The 17,430-nt window shown below is 47.1% G+C and overlaps 1 protein-coding gene across 9 annotated transcripts in view; it reads right to left on the bottom strand.

The window, feature by feature from the left end:
• LOC116956356 (high affinity choline transporter 1-like) overlaps nucleotides 1-17,430 on the bottom strand; it is a 61,305-nt gene that overhangs the window by 26,963 nt on the left and 16,912 nt on the right. For 2 of the 9 annotated variants that reach the window (XM_032977944.2, XM_032977946.2), the window contains exon 2: nucleotides 1,270-1,491. The exons of 3 other annotated variants lie outside the window; for them this stretch is intronic. The gene's annotated coding sequence lies outside the window, so the exon portion shown is untranslated. Of the gene's footprint in view, nucleotides 1-1,269; nucleotides 1,492-7,742; nucleotides 7,895-7,959; nucleotides 8,037-17,430 lie in introns of those variants that run through there. 4 more of the 9 variants (XM_032977948.2, XM_032977947.2, XM_032977951.2 and 1 more) reach the window with 4 other exon arrangements.

Genomic DNA, 17,430 nt, shown 5'->3' with positions numbered 1-17,430 from the left:
GCCTCTAAAGGCATACTGTTTATAAAGGTTTAAAGATGGGCGTAGCCTAAGTGTGTCAGCAGCATGGGCGGGGCAGCTTATGTTAATGTGGGATGACCGGGCTGAACCTCATCAATTGTGCTTCTGTTATTCTGCAAATATATTGTCAGGAAATAATGCAATCACGTGAGCCACGACGGTGACAACGAAGGCATGTATTGCGAAGCAGCCGATACGATTATCGTGGACCCTTACGCCGTACGATATATTGATTATCGTGGACCATTTTGTTGTACAATATATCGATTATCGTGGACCATTACGTCGTACGATATATCGATTGTATCGTTGTATTGCAGCTAACCTCGAGATGACCGACTGTTGTTGTCAACAGGCACACGAAGTCCGAGCCAGTCCACCACGTGGCTTCGCCCCTCGTACATGACCCTTTGACCTCCCCCCCCCACCCCTCCATGGGTAATTGTTGCCCCGTGACTCCCCTTGTGATTCAGGCCCCCCCCTCCCCCCAAAGAGTGATATGAGGAGTGACATGATTGTGGATATTCACATGTAAGTATGTATATAATTATGTAAGAATATACCAGGCGTTTGGTGGCATCTGCTGTTGTATGAACAAGGGTTGGTGGATCACGCGAGGTTCGTGAAACTCCCCCCGTACCCGTGAGTGTCGAGCTCATCAGCGTACATGATGACAAGTTACAGCACGTGGACATTTTTCTTAGAGTATTTGGCTGCCGTCAATGTCCACGTGATAAGCCACTTCGCTGAGCTATCATTTGCGGCCAGGTCGCTTCTGAAAGAGAAGCAAATAGCCCAAGTGGGTTTTACCTGTGCTGTTTGCCTTTGTAACGTTCTGACCCGACCCTACTGGACATCTGCGAAAAAGAGCTTTATAGCTCATCGGATACCTCCAGTATAAAAAAAAAACATTCGGATTCTGAGTGCTAGCTCCCTTGCACGTGTGGGTTTGCTCTGTGGTACTCTGCCTAGGGGGGGGGGGGGAGGGGGGGTCCACAATGCAGTGGATATCTGAGCCAGTCCCCCGGGGCCTGGATTATAAATTGAGGAGGCTCGAGGCGAAAGGGGTTGCTGATCACGTCGGACGTGGGAAAAAAACAAAACAAATGGACGAAAGGAATCCAATGCCCGTGACGACGATACCGTAAGAGATTTTGGTGCCGGAAAATGTCGCCGCTGCTTGAGCAGGTTGGCACAAGACAGGAGGGGGAAATTGGAAACAACAAATGACAAGATGTGCGGTGGACACACCAACGGGCTGTCTGCCCCACGTGGAGCGTGGTGATGATGACAACGACGACGACGACACCGGGTTCCCTCCCACGTGTGCTAAATAAACAGCTCACGACGTGCAGTTGGCCAAACGTTGAAATATCGGAACCACCCGAGGTCGGCCGATTGTTGGCAGCCAGCTCTGATCTACCCTGCCGCTTGTCTGTGGATTCCCACGCCTCTTGAATCCGTTCCCTCTCTCTACAGAGTGAACAACAACAACAATAAAAACAATAACAACCAAAACAACAGCAATAACAAAAAGAACACCAAAAACAACAACAAACACAACAACAAACACGCTGAGCACGTTCCACGTTCTAAATGAATATCAACTGCATCGAGCAAGTATCCATTGTTGGCTTGACCTGGTGATAGGGAACTCGGCTCGCGTCCATCAAAGCCCACGCTGCAATTTATTGCCACTGCTGACGGAAAGGATCTCCACGGGAGGGACCTCTTCCTTGAGCGATGGCTCTCCTTCACTCGGGGTGCGGGCACTCTTAAGTCGACCCCGACTTAAGAGTTGGGGTCGACTCTTTTAAGTCACAGACGAACAGTGCCCGACTGCTCCTCATATCACTCTTTGGGGGGGTGGGGGGGGAGCTGAATCATAATGGGAGTCATGGGGCAACAATTAGCTACGGGGGGGGGGGTGAGAAACCCTGGAACGGAGGCGAGAAATCCTGGAATGAAGACGAGAAACCCTGGAACGGAGGCGAGAAACCCTGGAACGGAGGTGAGAAACCCTGGAATCGAGGGGAGGAACCCTGGAACGCAGGTGAGAAACCCTGGAACGGAGGTGAGAAACCCTGGAACGGAGGAGAGAAACCCTGGAACGGAGGCGAGAAACCCTGGAACGGAGGCGAGAAACCCTGGAACGGAGGCGAGAAACCCTGGAACGGAGGAGAGAAACCCTGGAACGGAGGCGAGAAATCCTGGAATGGAGACGAGAAACCCTGGAACGGAGGCGAGAAACCCTGGAACGGAGGCGAGAAACCCTGGAACAGAGGCGAGAAACCCTGGAACGGAGGTGAGAAACCCTGGAACGGAGGTGAGAAACCCTGGAACAGAGCTAAGAAACCCTGGAACGGAGGCGAGAAACCCTGGAACGGAGGTGAGAAACCCTGGAACGGAGGTGAGAAACCCTGGAACGGAGGTGAGAAACCCTGGAACGGAGGTGAGAAACCCTGGAACAGAGCTAAGAAACCCTGGAAAGGAGGCGAGAAACCCTGGAACGGAGGTGAGAAACCCTGGAACGGAGGTGAGAAACCCTGGAACGGAGGTGAGAAACCCTGGAACGGAGGTGAGAAACCACGAACGGAGGTGAGAAGCCCTGGAACGGAGGTGAGAAACCCTGGAACGGAGGTGAGGAACCCTGGAACGGAGGCGAGAAACCCTGGAACGGAGGTGAGAAACCCTGGAACGGAGGTGAGAAACCCTGGAACGGAGGCGAAAAACCTGGAACGGAGACGAGAAACCCTGGAACGGAGGTGAGAAACCCTGGAACGGAGGCGAGAAACCCTGGAACGGTGGCGAGAAACCCTGGAACGGAGGTGAGAAACCCTGGAACGGTGGTGAGAAACCCTGGAACGGTGGCGAGAAACCCTGGAACGGTGGCGAGAAACCCTGGAACGGTGGCGAGAAACCCTGGAACGGAGGTTAGAAACCTTGGAACGGAGGCGAAAAACCCTGTAACAGAGGCGAGAAACCCTAGAACGGTGGCGAGAAACCCTGGAACGGAGGTAAAAAACCCTGGAACGGAGGTGAGAAACCCTGGAACGGTGGCGAGAAACCTTGGAACGGAGGTGAGAAACCCTGGAACGGAGGCAAAAAAACCTGGAATGGAGGTAAGAAACCTTGAATCGGAGGTGAGAAACTCTGCAACGGAGGTGAGAAACCCTGGAACGGAGATGAGAAACCCTGGAACGGAGGCGTTAAAACGCTGGAACGGAGGCGAGAAACCCTGGAATGGAGGCGAAAAACCTGGAACGGAGGTCAGAAACCCTGGAATGGAGGTAAGAAACCCTGGAACGGAGGTGAGAAACTCTGGAATGGAGGCGAAAAACCTCGAACGGAGGTGAGAAGCCCTGGAAAGGAATATTAAGTTAGTCCCTTTCGGGATCATGCATATACTACTTCTCACCAGGGATTAATATACTTTACACATTTTGTACTTACGTGCTTTCCTTTATTTCTATATATACTGTGAGGGAAAAAAGTATTTGATCCCCTGCTGATTTTGTATGTTTGCCCACTGACAAAGAAATGATCAGTCTATAATTTTAATGGTAGGTTTATTTGAACAGTGAGAGACAGAATAACAAGAAAATCCAAAAAATCCAGAAAAACGCATGTCAAAAATGTTAGAAATTGATTTGCATTTTAACGAGGGAAAAAAGTATTTGACCCCCTCTCAATAAGAAAGATTTCTGGCTCCCAGGTGTCTTTTATACAGGTAACGAGCTGAGATTAGGAGCACACTCTTAAAGGGAGTGCTCCTAATCTCAGCTTGTTACCTGTATAAAAGACACCTGTCCACAGAAGCAATCAATCAGATTCCAAACTCTCCACCATGGCCAAGACCAAAGAGCTCTCCAAGGATGTCAGGGACAAGATTGTAGACCTACATAAGGCTGGAATGGCCTACAAGACCATTGCCAAGCAGCTTGGTGAGAAGGTGACAACAGTTGGTGCGATTATTCGCAAATGGAAGAAACACAAAAGAACTGTCAAACTCCCTCGGCCTGGGGCTCCATGCAAGATCTTACCTCGTGGAGTTGCAATGATCATGAGAACGGTGAGGAATCAGCCCAAAACTACACGGGAGGATCTTGTCAATGATCTCAAGGCAGCTGGAACCATAGTCACCAAGAAAACAATTGGTAACACACTACGCCGTGAAGGACTGAAATCCTGCAGCGCCCGCAAGGTCCCTCTGCTCAAGAAAGCACATATACATGCCCGTCTGAAGTTTGCCAATGAACATCTGAATGATTCAGAGGACAACTGGGTGAAAGTGTTGTGGTCAGATGAGACCAAAATGGAGCTCTTTGGCATCAACTCATCTCGCCGTGTTTGGAGGAGGAAGAATGCTGCCTATGACCCCAAGAACACCATCCCCACCGTCAAACATGGAGGTGGAAACTATGCTTTGGGGGTGTTTTTCTGCTAAGGGGACAGGACAACTTCACCGCATCAAAGGGACGATGGACGGGGCCATGTATCGTCAAATCTTGGGTGAGAACCTCCTTCCCTCAGCCAGGGCATTGAAAATGGGTCGTGGATGGTTATTCCAGCATGACAATGACCCAAAACACACGGCCAAGGCAACAAAGGAGTGGCTCAAGAAGAAGCACATTAAGGTCCTGGAGTGGCCTAGCCAGTCTCCAGACCTTAATCCCATAGAAAATCTGTGGAGGGAGCTGAAGATTCGAGTTGCTAAACGTCAGCCTCGAAACCTTAATGACTTGGAGAAGATCTGCAAAGAGGAGTGGGACAAAATCCCTCCTGAGATGTGTGCAAACCTGGTGGCCAACTTCAAGAAACGTCTGACCTCTGTGATTGCCAACAAGGGGTTTGCCACCAAGTACTAAGTCATGTTTTGCAGAGGGGTCAAATACTTATTTCCCTCATTAAAATGCAAATCAATGTATAACATTTTTGACATGCGTTTTTTTGGATTTTTTTGTTGTTATCCTGTCTCTCACTGCTCAAATAAACCTACCATTAAAATTATAGACTGATCATTTCTTCGTCAGTGGGCAAACGTACAAAATCAGCAGGGGATCAAATACTTTTTTCCCTAACTGTATATTTAGTGACTCGCTCAGCTTTCCTATACTTGCACTCCCGATATCGTGTTTTTTTGTGTTCTTTTGCTTTTGTAACTTTCTGAGCCGCTCCGAATGGACATCTGTGCAACAAGAGTTTCATAGCTCATCGGCTTCTTCCAGTGGAAATAAACATTCCCATTCTGTCTAAGGGAGGTTCTGGTGCTGTGCCTCACGCATCCGTGAAAATATAGCTTCGTAGGTAATCGGATTAACCCTTTATAAGTAAATATTCTGGTTCTGATTTTGCGTGGCCTCTACCAGTTTCATGTAACCCAGTGACAATAGAAATAAGATCCCCCGATAGAGCCTGTAACAGACTGTAGGGGCAAGTGCTGTTAGCGAGCACCTATGAAGGCCGGCACGGCACACGAGGGGGGTGGGTGGACAACAACCACGCCCGACCGCCTTTGTCTCCCCAGTGGCGATGTTTACACACGGCAGCAGGTACTCATTTCAGGCTGAGTCGACCTAGGGGAGAAGGCCCAGGACCGGTTCAGATAATCGTCACTGGGTGTTGGCCGTGAGCGGGAATCGAACCCGGGTCGCCAGGTTCGTAGCGCAGCGTAGCGCTAACCGCTACACAGTGACCCACACACAGACAGCAGCAGCAGCAGCAACAACAACGACGAAGACACCCGCGCATGCCCCAGCCCAATACACAGTCGAGCAGCCACCGCATGCCGACCTCACTGGGCGAACGGCAAGCGCCGTCGCGATCCTCGGCGCTGCTGTGGAGTCAGCAGCGGTCCAGGCTCGCGAGAGAAGCCCTCGCTGGAGCGTGGAGGCGACCCGCGAGATGCCCCCCCCCCCCACCACTCCAACCCCCGACTCTTTTTTTTAACTTGCGGGCTCACGGGAGGTGTCGCAAAGGATTTGGTGGCACTTTGCCCTTCGTCGCCGCACGAGGAACGGGCATCGCGCAAAGCGCGGTTTTCACGGGCTTAATTCAACTGCTGTGGTAGATAACAGTGATGATAATTTTCATCTGTAAAGGCGTAATTGCATCATACGTAGATCCCAATGCGCCGGTAAACGTCCAGAGGTAGTAGTGGGGGGTTAAGGTCAGTTGACAGCGGGCGGTGAGTTTTTTCACGAACCGCACCACCGATTAGCACGGTTGGCTACGTACGGTGCGAAAGAAGTTCAACATACATACGTACAACCCTGAGGAATTTCATGTCGGTTGCCAGATGTTGACTACCTCGCCTGGTATACAGGAGGTCGTCGGTTCGATCCCGACCCTGACGCCTGCTGCTGCTGTATATTTGGAGTTTGTGTGTCTCTCTCTCTCCCCGTGGTCGCGTAGATTTTTCCCTGGATCCTCCGGTTTTCCCCCTCCACATTTACCAAAAATACATTGTGAGTATTCGGCTGCTATAAATGTCCACATGGTGACAAGCCACTTCGTTGAGCTATCATTTGTGATAGCCAGATCGCTTCTGAAAAAGAGCTACACAGCTCAGTGGGGCCTTACCTGGTAAAATAAAATTAAAAACTCGTTACGTTTAAGTTTAACAAGGAGCTGAACGCGAAGAGACCAGGATGAGTCTCACTTCGAAGAGTGACACGGGTCATTAAGATGACACCGGCAGACGGAGTGAACACGAGTGATGGTGCACACACGACGTTCGTTGCACTGTGTGGGTAAAAGTTATTTGGTGATGATGCTGCTGCTGCTGCTGCGTTGGCAGTGGTGCAACTAGCACAATGGCCCAACAACAACAACAAACGTCAACAAATTAATCAATAATCACACTGTGGCCTTTACAGTAAAAAAAATAGAATAGGTAGTGGCAATGACCCATCATCTTCAGAGTACATAGAGAGGCCAGAGAGAGACAGAGTGGGTGTACACCATGGGACTTGATGATTATTATGCTTTAAAATGTTTGCTGGCGAGCATTTACAAATATAATAGGGTGCTTCAAAAAAACGTTAACACTTACATGGCACTCTCGTTTTTAATGGGAAAAGAACGGACACTACACTGTAACGTGATCACAAATGTACGTTAATAGCTTCAAAAAGTCAAAAAGTCTCTCACTTGTTCGCAATCATTGTCAACGCGTACCTGAAACCTCCAGGTGGTCTCCACATTTTTCGTGGTATTGTTGCAAATTCTCTGAAGTGTTAACATCTTTATGAAGCACCCTGAGAAACCCTTAAGTCATCAATAAGCATCAACATTAGACTTCTCTTACGTATTATGCAACTTGGTATATTTAGCAATACATTTTGCGAAACATTTTGCAAGCATGTGTTGTTAACTAGGCCGCTATTAGTTTAACTATTAAAACAAATGAATCTGATGTAAAATAAAAACTGTAATTCCCATCAGGTCTGATGGTGTAAAGCGCCGTTTTATCCACGCTATCTCTGTCACCTCTATCCATGTGTTCTGAAGGTCTATTAGCTAAAACGTCGCCTAATATAAATGTTTCCTTAGCGTTGGCATCGGTAACGTTGCAACCCTGTAATAACTTGCTTACGCCACTGCTTGCAAAGTATATTAATATAAGAATGTGATTACTAACTATGTAATTACTCTCTTAAGGTGGCCATGCTTGCATTCTGTTTGCATTGGATGCGTACATACACAAAAACGCCTTTACTCACATGGTCTTGAATTTCAAGCACCGCTGTTTGTCTCTGAACCACAAGCTGCGGTGAACGAGGTACTTATATACACACACACGTAAACATAATATATATACACTCACATTGCACATCCGTCAAAGGAACGTATTTAAGTATGTCTGTCAGAAATCACCTTCATCAATGGCCGGAAGGGTAAAGCGCTCTTAACCTCCTCGTCACAGGGACCCCGTTTTACCTTGTCAGGGTCGGGGCTATGTCCTCGAGAGACGTCAACCTCAGCTCCCTGCGGGGATGGGCACGCACCCAAACCCACAGCCACCGACGCACGCGGACAGTGTCCAGTCACAGCAGGGCGGCTCTCTCGGGGCGCCACGGTGGCTAGGAGATGTTGACTAACTCGCCTGGTATGCAGGAGGTCGTGGGGTCGATCCCGACCCTGCCGCCTGCTGCTGTGTATTTGGAGTTTGCGTCTCTCTCTCTCATCATCATCACGGTGGCTAAGAGATGTTGACTACCTCGCCTGGTGTGCAGGAGGTCGTGGGTTCGATCCTGACCCTGACGCCTGCTGTATATTTGGAGTGTGCGTGTCTCTCTCTCTCCTTCCCTCGTGGTCGCGTGGATTTTTCTCCGGGTTTTCCCCGCACATTTAGAAACGTGCGTTAATAGTATTTGGCTACTGCTATACCTATCCACGTGGTAAGCCACTTCGTTGAGCTATCGTTTGTGGCCAGGTCGTTTCTGAAAAATAGCTACATAGCTCGGTGGGCGTTACCTGGTCAAATGAAATAAAGTTTACTTTTTAGTTTAGTTTAGAAATGTATTCTCACCCTTAACTCATAACTCGCCCTCCATCCATTCCACTCCCTTCCTCTTCCCTCCCCTCGCCCCTCCGCCCCTTCCCATCCCTCCCCTATACCCTTTCGTCTCACTTAAATCCGAACTAGAGGCCTCTTTCGTTTTTTTTGTGTTACTCGTACAAAAATAGTGTTCTTCATCGAAAAAGGTCGTCGTCGTATTTTTGGACATTTGAGCGATGGGACTGAACGAGTCGCAACTGCTGGGCCACTCCACCCAGCGCCCCTCGTGTGAACGTTGCCTGGCTTGGTTGAGAAGTCGGAATTGTGCTCTGGGATGTGCAGCAGAGCTCATGGGCTCATCTCCGTGATAACTTTGCTGCTGTTGTTGGTGTTGTTTGTGCCCTTTTGTTTTTGGTGCCATTTCGTTTATTTATTAATCTATACATTTTTTTTTGCTTTGGTAAGAAAGTAGCTGCTCTATATGGGATTTGGTCCTTATATATAATAAATATATAGCGTTATCGAATGCAATTAGCATGAATGATACTATATAAAATGAAAGTACGCTAGATCATCGATTATCCGGCAGCTTCGGGGAGAAGGGGGCGCCGGATTTTCAAAAGCGCCGGATAATCGCTACCAATCATTTTTAAAAAATCTCTTATTTTTGCACATTCTTGCACGACGTCATGCTCTTAGGTGTTGTTAAAAGTTTCTATTTTAGTGTTTTAAATGTGTGTTACTGTATAAAATTGTTTATAATCGATGACCAACTATATTATTATTAACATCATCATGACCCCACGTGCTCTCTGTTACAATCACTCATTTTTCAGCCCTACCACGCCCTTGCCAGCTCAGTCAGTCACTCGATGTTTCGTTACCCCGCTTTTTAATATTCAGATGGCGCCTTGAGGCAGGGCGCTCGACATTAACGAAGTAAAGATACATCGTAAGAACGAGCTATCGATTCAAAGTCTCGGTGCGGATCTGTCAAGATGCATGAGTAGAGAAATCTACCGAAAGTCCTCGGGTCATGGCCAAGAGACACCTAAGTGCGGCGGAGGGAAAGCACTCATCCAGCAGTGGATAGAGAAGTGGGCTCTAAGGTGTCTAACAAGTTCCGAGTCCGTGGCTGCCAACCCATATGGTTTATCAAGGGACCTCGCCTTGCCCAGCATCACAATATGAGAATAGGTTTGACCCGTTCTGGCAATAAAACAGTTGTTAAATCACCAAAACAGAAACCCTTTGCAAGGAAGCATGTCTGCATTAACCACACACAGTAGTTGTGGTGAACATGCAAGCAAAAACAACACTCGCTTGTAGTCTATGATGATGCATTGACTTTGACACTGATTGGTCCACAGCACAGGCAGCCTTCTTAAGAGCCTCGTCTCAAACAGTGCACAGGGAAATTTAGTCTTCAGGTCCATACGGCGTTTAGCCGTTTCAATACGGGCACATTTGTTTTGTCTGTTGTTTGTGTTTTTCCCTTGTTATGGGACTTTGTCGGATGAACGGTTGACAATTTATAAGGGCACGGGGTGACCAATAAGGTCTGAATTGGTCTGTGATAAGGTAGGGCACTGATAAGGGATTGACAGGTATGGGAGTCACCCTGTGATCAATTGAGATTCAGGATGTGTTCTTCCACAGATGGTTGTGAAACCATCTCGTGGGCACTGCCATAGCCTGGTTTCGCCAGGAGGGAGCAGTGCAGCGTGTTGACGAATCTGCGTCCGCTCAAGCCATTCTGTACGGGGATAGAGCGTTGTCCCCTTTCGCGTTGCTTGGGGTTTATCCGGGTCGCTGCGGTTTCCTCTCGCACGTATCAACTGAATCGTTGATAGGTTGAAAACATAAAAAAAACCACTGCAAGACGTTCCTAAAAAAGAGTATTTGGACTTAGTGTGGCTCTTACGGGTAAATGCACAAAACAACATCTATTGGTTGGTAATAATTCTGCATTCCCATGACAGGGACATTCTCTCAATCCATGGACAACTTCTGTACCGTTCAAACTGTTAAGATAACTGGGCCTGGGTAGGACACGCCATGGCTATAATGGATGGTGGCTGATGGTGAGGTGAAATAACTATAATAATCATACTGCTCTTAAAAATAATCTATGCCTCGAGTTTCTTGGCTGTTGTCAAAGGCCCCTTTCCACACGAACATTAACTCGATTGGTAGTGGCTGCTGCGGAGCCCTTGCCACTGAAATTAGCTGAGTAGCTGGCTACACAGGATTTCTCCGCGTAACAAATAAACACTGAGTTGATTCGAAAGGGTGAAAGACGAAGTTCGGAAGGTGTAATAATAATAATAATCATGATAGATAGCGACACCACAGAGGTGTGAGTAACGAATACAGAGGAGTGACCACGGTGCATTTTCAATTACTCAAACGCAGTGGTTCTTAACCTGGGGTGGACGCACCCCCTGGGGTTGCGAGATGCCCTCTCTGCAAACCAAACGGGTGCAGGCGGCAGTAAACCACTGCTCTAGCTTTTCAATGTGTGCTCCGGTGAATGTCATTCTTTTTGCAAGAATATCCATTACATCCTAAAGAATATTAAAACACCCAACGATACGTATTATCTTGCAATTGTATTATTATGTAAAAAGGCAGATTGCTTATAGTGCCTCGAGCATAGGATGATTGTGAGCAGAGTATTACAATGATGGCTGTTTCTTATTAAACGGTGGCAGAGCAATGGGTTCTCTAGCGGTAATAATGATACGATTATAATTATGGCATGGAGAGGGAAGGAGTGTTGGGATGGAAGTCCCCAAGACGGACAAGGAGGAGGCCACGTCTCAAGACGAGCAGCAGGGAGGACGAAGGAGCAGGAGGAGTGGAGAGGAAGGCATGGCCGGGGCAAAGATGAGAGAGGGCAGCGAAGAGGGCGAGAAGAGAGAAGGAAGGATCGAGTGGAAGTGAGGTGCGCGAAGCGGCGTCTGTTTTCACAGGGGGCGGGGAGAGGGGAGGGACTCAGAGTGGGAGTGGCCACACGGAAGTTGCAGTTGCGTGATTGACGGGAGGCTTCAGCTGATTTAGATATACAGGGACTCCTCTACTTCCGAAGGAGTTAGGTTCCAGAGAGGTCCATTGGTAAGTCGATTTGTTCGTAAGTCCACCTGGTCGATTCCTGTTGATTCCAAACATGTTGTACGGGATGTGCACTAAACACGGGGAATGGTTTTAAAAGTTGTATAATCTCCTGCAGATGAAGATGCCACCGGTTCTTCATGCTCTGCAGATGTGGATGGCACCACCGCCATCTATTGCACGAGGTGGTTGAACTTACGACTCTCGGTCCAAACAGGCAACTGGACATAGGCACAGGTTTGTTCGTATCTCTGAAGGTTCGTAAGTCAAATGGTCGTAAGTGGAGGAGTCTCTGTACTGTGTGCTGCATCTACAGATATGATGTTGCCCTTTAGATTGGCCAGTTAACGTTTTGGAATTTCACCCCGGTTCGAAGGATTTTACAGTAGAGTAAAACAATACGTGTTAAACAAAACAATAACTTATAATGTTCATGTTTTTTTACCCTTTTATCTGGCAACAAAACTGACACCTTTTTTTTTACAAGGAGTCATGTTTACATTGACCACAATACCTGCGGTCAGAATGCAAAAAAAAACATAACTCTGATAATGTATGCACTGTCCTTGAAATTGACATGGTGTTGGAAAACACCATGTGAGACTAGGCTCTAAGGAAAGCTGTCTCGCGTGTGGACCAATCAATTTCAAGGACAGTGCCAATACATTATCAGAGTTATGTTTTTGTTTGCATTCCGACTGCAGGTATTGTGGTCAATGCAAACATGACTCCTTGTAAAAAAAGGTGTCAGTTTTGTTGCCAGTTAAAAGGGTCAAAAACCAATTATTATATTTTGCCACTGGCAAAGGAGGTTCCAATGGTGAATAACATATACTCTTTGGTTCTTTCGTTAAAGTCACGTAGATATAAAATTAATAGATATAACATTTATAGATCAGGTGACTTTACCGAAAGAACCAAATAGCATGGATTCCTGCAGTCACGAAAGCTTCAACTCAAGATTAAAACAATAAGGTGCATATCACGTGCTCTTTGGTTCTTTCGGTAAATTCACGTAGATAGAAAATTAATTGATCACGACGTTTCGATCGCAACACAAGCAATCGTCTTCAGGTGTGAGAGGGAAAGCTACTGAAACAAGGCCTTAAGTAGGCCTGAGATGGGTGCAGCCTCAGGGTAAGAGGGCGGGGCTAGAGATGGTCTGCCTGAGGCTGTGGAAGTGGCCATTGTATTGTGAGAGATTAGCATGTCAATGTACCAGCTTAGTATGTCGCAGCATCGGTGACTTGCTTCGTATCACGCTTTATATAATTACCCATTGCCCGCCGTGTACAGTGGTGATATGCGCATCTCACCACAACCGTCAGCGCGTGCGCAGAGTTACAGTGAGCGGTACGAACTGGGCCACCCGTTGGTCAACTCGGCCAAAAAATCAAAGAGCAAACGGCTTCTTCAGCACGTGGAGCGAAACAACGCACCTCCGATGAGCACGGATGGCTACGTACGGTGCGAAAGAAGTTCAACACACATACATATATACATAGACTCACACAGAGCCCCATAGACTTACACAGATACCCAGAGACTCACACAGTAACCATAGACTCACACAGACAGCCATAGACTCACACAGATAGCCATAGACTCACACAGAGACCTATAGACTCACACAGAGCCCCATAGACTTACACAGAGACCCATAGACTCACAGAGAGACCCATAGACTCACAGAGACTTATAGACTCAAACAGAGCCCCATAGACTTACACAAAGACCCATAGACTCACACAGAGACCTATAGACTCACACAGAGCCCCATAGACTTACACAAAGACCCATAGACTCACAAAGAGATCTATAGATTCACACAGAGACCCATCAGGGCCGGATCATGGTCCCGTGAGGCCCCTGGGCACATGACTTTTGGAGCCCCCCCCCCCCCCCGCTTTCCTATATTGGTGTCTAATTTGCCTTCCTCCATGCAAAATCATCCACTTTTTTATTCTGCCTAAAAGGGAAAATGTCCGCTCACCCTGGCAGTTTCTCACTGGCAAAGATAGAAAAATCCCAAGTGCCACGAAAACATTGGGGAACACTGACTGCAGAGTAAGTGCCCTGCAACGTCTCAAGCTATTTAGTTGGGCACTTCTCACCCTCAGAGTCAGACATGAAAGACTTGAATTTGATGAGTTCGTTGGCAAAGTTCATGTACAGGTCTGATGGATATGCAGCGGAGAGCGAATTTACCTTTTCCACTCTGACATCACTGTTAGACACCTGATCTGACATAAACAGAACTCCAAAGAGACTGGTCAAATGCTTGCAAGCGTTCAAGCGATGTTCAAGGCATTCCACGAGCTTATCATTGACCACATAAAATGATTTTTTTTATTTTGAACTTCTCCCTCCCCTCAGGTGTCAAACCTGGCTCTGAGCTCTTATCTGCAAATGTTTTTGCGTTTCCTCTTTCACTGAACATCGTGTTGATATGATTGAGAGAAACCTGCCACATTTAAGGCTACCCTTTCAAAAGCCTCAAACTGGTTTCGCTGTCCCACTCCAAAATCTCTCAACAAAGACAAAAGCTGTGCTGCTCCAGATAAGTTAATGCCACAGGTGCATGCTTGTAGCATGGAACCGGTCAAGTATGACGTCCCAGAAACGTGCCATAAACACCATCTCTAAGGTGTCCAATTCAGCAAATAGTCCAAGGGCTTCAATTCGAGTATCTCTTTTCTCATGATCACCACCGAAGGCCTCTCTAATGTGGGTGTAATTTCTCTACAGTGCCTTTGTTGACTCTGCCCGAACACTCCACCGAGTACTGGATAGCGATTTTAATGTCAGTCTGACATCTGTCTTCCGAAAGACTTTCTCCCATCTGTGTGTGGATGAAGAGCAAAATGTCTACAGTGACTGCAACATGTTAAAAAAGGCACATACTCTATCAGAGGTTTTTTTTTGTTTTAGGTGGGCCTGCAACCCTTTGTATTTTCCTGACATGTTGCTTGTATTGTCATTTGACTGACCTCTACAATTTGAGAGGTCAAACCCAAGGCCCTCCACCATCAAAGTCACACAGTCTGCTGCATCTTGATTTGAAGCTTTCGTGACTGCAGGAATCCATACTCTTTGGCTATTTCGGTAAAGTCACGTGGTTAGAAAAATAATAGATCACGATGTTTTGATCGCAACACAAGTAATCGTCATAAGGTGAGACAAACACTGCAGGAGAACTGCTGAGGCTGGAGAAAGAGCTGCTGCAACAAGAGGTTATAAAGTCTGCTAAACTTCTACCGGTGTGGCTCTCAATTGGCCCAAAGCCCAGGAATCGCTCCACCACATTCCCGCTGTTGTTAACAAACCGGAATACGAACGGCAATTGGTCCACATGTGACAGGTCTGGGATGGAGTCAACAATAATTGAAAAATATTTAGCATCCCGAATCGTCATCTGCTATTGTTTGGCGAGTTTTCTGACCCATTAGCTCAATGAGTTCTTCACATATTGTCGATGATAAATAGGACACTGTGCCTCTTCCTTTTCTGCCAAACTTTTTTATATGTTCGGCTAAAAATGGGTCAATTTGTGATAGCAATTCTAGGATGCCAAGTAAATAATCGTAATGGATTGACCCAAACCGTTCATTATCTCCCCTAAGTCCTCTTTCACTCAAGAACTTGATCACTGCTACAACTCTTTCCAAAATGTCCCTCCAGTATTTACGTTCCCCATCAAGCTGCTGCATGAGATCTGCATCTATAGCACTGCCCTTTGTCCGCTGGTGCAAGACAAGCATGCATGATCTGTGTTCTGCACTCTTTTCGTGTTCCCCTATTCTTTCAGAGCGCTTCCAGTCGCTAAACCCCTGACTAAAGCCACCGAGCTTGCTGGAGAACAGTTTGCATGCATAACAGTTACACCCAACCTGTTGAGGGTGAGTACAGTAGCCACTGTCTAGAAACCTTCTGCCCATTTGGCAATATACAGTTCAGAAGTTCATTGTTGAAACTTCTCGTCTCTCCACCAAGCGCTCTACCTCGGACTGAAGCTGGGTATTGTTCACTGCGGTTTTATAAGGGGACTGCTCCTCTTTCAATAAGCACTGACTTAACAATGTCACTCAAAGTGCTTTGCCATAATGCAGGGTCAGTGACCTCATAGCACCAGGAATGGCTTGGTTGCTGATTTGATTCTTGTGAACTGCCCAACTGCTCCTGAGTTGTAAATGACGGTTCCTGTGTACCATGAGCTGTTGAGGGTTCGCCTTCAAAGGATGGCTCTGGGGGAGTGACAACATTACTGGAAACTGAACTAGTGCTAGTTTCTTCCTCACAGCTGACAATAGTGCTGCTGCTGTCATCATTATTACTATCAGAGGGCTTTTGAAAGACGTTGGCAATGAGTTGAACATTATCTTTGGGTCTTTCGGTAAAGTCACGTAGATAGGTCCAAAGAAAATAACAAAAAAACTAAGACTTTCCTGATGACCGCTTGTGTTGCGATCGAAACGTCGTCGTTTTTAAAAATTTTCCTGCAGTCACGAAAGCTTTAAGTCATGAGTGGAACACTTTGAAGCACAACTGCCTCTCTTGCCTCCTTTAATTTCTTGGCTTTCCTTTTGGAAGCACCACGATTCCAACCTTTGTGGTCCATATTTCAGAACTAGTGTGCTATTCATGTGAACATATTTATTGCATATCTCAATACTTATTAAATAATTGAAATAATATATTAATAATGACAACACCCTTCAAATACTGTTGTTGAAAAATACAATTAAGTGGCAAGATTTAATAGTAAACTTGTACCTAAAGGCAGCTTTAAGTAGATAAAAGAAAAACACAGAAAAGCACGTAAAATAAAATAACCCTAACCCTTTAAAAAGGCTGTTAAGAAATAGCCCTTAGGAGGGATTGTTGAAATAGCCTTTAAAAAGCCTGTTGTGTTATAAAAAGATCAAAAAAGTATCTGAAAAGATGAAAAAAGTCTCAACTCACACTGTAATCATCCAGGTGCCCGGGGGCCCTAGTGGTCAGCTCACTCTTTAAACACCAAGGGGTCTGCGGGCCCTCACATTGTAAGCATTGAGGGATCTGGGGGGCAGTAGTGGTCAGCTCACTCTTTAAACACCAAGGGGTCTGCGGGCCCTCACATTGTAAGCAGTGAGGGATCTGGGGGGCAGTAGTGGTCAGCTCACGTTTTAAACACTAAGGGGTCTGCGGGCCCTCACATTGTAAGTGTAATCTTGATTTGAAGCTTTCGTGACTGCAGGAATCCCATCATACTCTTTGGCTCTTTCGTTAAAGTCACGTAGGTAGAAAATAAAATAAATCACGACGTTTCGATCGCAACACAAACGGTCGTCCTCAGGTGGAAAAAAATAGAATCCAGCAGTGGAACTGCCACACCAACGGACGGTGACGAATATTCTGAACCGGTCCTGGGCCACCCTTAGGTTGACTCAGCCTTAAATGAGTACCTGGCTGTGCAGTAGACATCGGCGCACTGGGGAGACGAAGGCGGCCCGGTTTCTGGGTGCACCACACCCCCTCCCCTAGTGCTTCTTCACAGCTAAGGTGCGCGTTTGAAAAACATAAAGAATCAGCAGCACATGACCCAATGTTCTCTTAGAGGCTACACGGGGGACCTTTGTCTTTGTGTGTGCACGCGCACGTGCGTTAGGAGCGGTGGTGCAGCGGTTGGCGCTAGGCTGCGCTACGAAGCCGGCAACCTGGGTTCGATTCCCCGCTCACGGCCAACGCCCATTGGCAATTATCGGAAGGGATCCTGGGCCTCCCCTAGGTCGACTCGGCCTCAAATGAGCACCTGG

The sequence above is a fragment of the Petromyzon marinus genome, chromosome 64 (genome assembly GCF_048934315.1).
Source record: "Petromyzon marinus isolate PM22_M1 ecotype Great Lakes invasive population chromosome 64, UKy_Petmar_22M1.pri1.0, whole genome shotgun sequence".
NCBI lineage: Eukaryota > Metazoa > Chordata > Hyperoartia > Petromyzontiformes > Petromyzontidae > Petromyzon > Petromyzon marinus.
This window is presented reverse-complemented; position numbering and strand designations above follow the sequence as displayed.